Genomic DNA, 2394 nt, shown 5'->3' with positions numbered 1-2394 from the left:
GGTGTCGTCTCAGTGTCGACTCTTTGTCGTCTCTGTGTCGTCTGTGTGTCGTCTCTGTGTCTGTGTCGTCTCTGTGTCGTCTCTGTGTCGTTTCTGTGTCGTTTCTGTGTCGTCTCAGGGTCGTCGTCTCTGGGTCATCTCTGTGCCGTTTCTGTGTCGTCTCTGGGTAATCCAGTCGTCGTATCTGCGTCTTACGTGTTTCGGTATAGTGTGGTGGGCGGCGATTGGGCGTGGTCTTGTCTGTGTCTGTGTCGGGTGGGTGTCTTGGGTTTGTCGTCGGGTATGTGTCTTAGTCTCTGTGTCGTCTTTGTGACGTCTCTGTGTCGTCTCTGTGTCGTCTCTGTGTCGTCTCTGTGTCTGTGTCTTCTCTGTGTGGTTTCTGTGTCTGTGTCTTCTCTGTGTCGTCTCTGTGTCTGTGTCGTCTCTGTGTCGTCTCTGTGTCTGTGTCGTCTCTCTGTCGTCTGTTTGTCGATTCTTTGTCGTCTCTGTGTCGTCTCGGTGTCGTCGTCTCTGGTCCGTCCGGTGGTCGTCGGTTGCCCGGCTCTGGGTGTGTGTCGTCTCTGTGTCGTCTCTTTGTCGGCGCTGTGTCGTCGCCTCTTTGTCGACTGTGTGTCGTCGTCTCTTTTCTGTCGATTGGCCGCCTCTGTGCCGTCGCTGGGTAAGCTCGGAGCCGGCACTTTATTTTCTTAGTGTCGACCAAGAGACGACACAGAATAGACACAGAGTCGTGGCTGTGTCGTCTCTGTGTCTGTGTCGTCTCTGTGTCGTCTCTGCGACACAGAGACGACACAGAGACGACTCTCTGTGTCGTCTCTGTGTCGTCTCTGTGACACAAAGATGACACAGAGACGACACAGAGACGACACAGACACGAAACAGAGACGACACAGAAACAGAGACGACACAGAGACGACACAGAGACGACACAGAGACGACACAGAGACGACACAGAGACGACGACACAGAGACGACACTGAGACGACACAGACACAGAGACGACACAAACACAGAGACGACACAGAGACGACTCTGTGTGGTCTCTGTGTCGTCTCTGTTTCTGTGTCGTCTCTGTGTCGTCTCAGTGTCGTCTGTGTGTCTGTGTTGTCTCTGTGTCGTCTCTGTGTCGTCTCTGTGCCATCTGTGTGTATGTGTTGTCTCTGTGTCGTCTCTGTGTCGATTCTGTGTGGTCTCTGTGTCGTCTCTGGGTCGTCGTATTTGTGTCGTCTATGTGCCGTCTCTGTGTTTGTGTCGTGTCTGTGTCATCGGGTTTCGGTCTCTGTGTCTGTGTCGTGGTTGGATCTTTTCGAGTTCGTCGTCTCGGTGTCCTCTCGGTGTCGTCTCGGTATCGTCTCTGTGTCGTATCTGTGTCGTCTCTCTGTTTCATATGTTTTACGACAAAGAGAAGAAAAACAGTTGACACAGAGTCGTCTCTGTGTCGTCTCGTTGTCTGTGTTGTCTCTGTGTCTGTGTCGTCTCTGTGTCGTCTCTGTGTCTGTGTCGTCTCTGTGTCGTCTCTGTGCCGTCTCTGTGTCGTCTCTTTGTCGTCTCTGTGTCGTCTATTTGTCGTCTCTGTGTCGTCTCTGTGTCTGTGTCATCTCTGTGTCTTCTCTGTGTCTGTGTCGTCTCTGTGTCGTCTCTGTGTCTGTGTAGTCTCTTTGTCGTCTCTGTGTCTGTGTAGTCTCTCTGTTGTCTCTGTGTCGATTCTTTGTCGTCTCTTTGTCTTTTTGGTGTCGTCTGGGGGCCGTCTGTTTGTCTTGGCTTTGCAGTGTCTGCGTCTGTGTCGTCTGGCTGTGTTCTCTTTGCCATCTGTGTTTCTGTGTTGTCTTGTTGTCGTCTGTGTGTCGTCGTCTATTTGTCTTCTCTGTATTGTCTATCTGCCATCTCAGTGAAGTCTATGTTGATTATCTGTGTCGTCTCTGTGTCGTCTCTGTTTCGACAAAGAGACGACACAGAAACGACACAGAGTCGTCCCTGTGTCGTCTCTGTGTCTGTGTCGTCTCTGTGTCGTCTCTGCGACACAGAGACGACACAGAGACGACTCTCTGTGTCGTCTCTGTGTCGTCTCTGTGACATAAAGATGACACAGACACGACACACAGACGACACAGACACGAAACAGAGATGACACAGACACAGAGACGACACAGAGACGACACAGAGACGGCACAGAGACGACACAGAGACGACACAGAGACGACGACACAGAGACGACACTGAGACGACACAGACACAGAGACGAATCTCTGTGTCGTCTCTGCGTCGTCTCTGTGACACAGAGACGACACAGAGACGACACAGACACAGAGACGACACAGAGACGACTCTGTGTCGTCTGTGTGTCTTCTATGTGTCTGGTTTGTCTTTGCTTCGTCTCTGGTTCGTCTCTGTTTCGTC

General features: G+C 51.8%; 1 non-coding gene across 1 annotated transcript; it reads right to left on the bottom strand.

Annotated features, from left to right (window-relative positions):
• Nucleotides 1-749: 749 nt before the first annotated feature.
• Nucleotides 750-867, bottom strand: LOC148953551 (small nucleolar RNA SNORA17). The gene has a single exon (XR_016141746.1). It is a non-coding gene; the product is annotated as a small nucleolar RNA SNORA17 (small nucleolar RNA).
• Nucleotides 868-2394: the final 1527 nt, after the last annotated feature.

The sequence above is a fragment of the Artemia sp. Qi Xiang Cuo genome, chromosome 4, assembly GCF_049724085.1.
Source record: "Artemia sp. Qi Xiang Cuo chromosome 4, ASM4972408v1, whole genome shotgun sequence".
Lineage (NCBI taxonomy): Eukaryota > Metazoa > Arthropoda > Branchiopoda > Anostraca > Artemiidae > Artemia > Artemia sp. Qi Xiang Cuo.
This window is presented reverse-complemented; position numbering and strand designations above follow the sequence as displayed.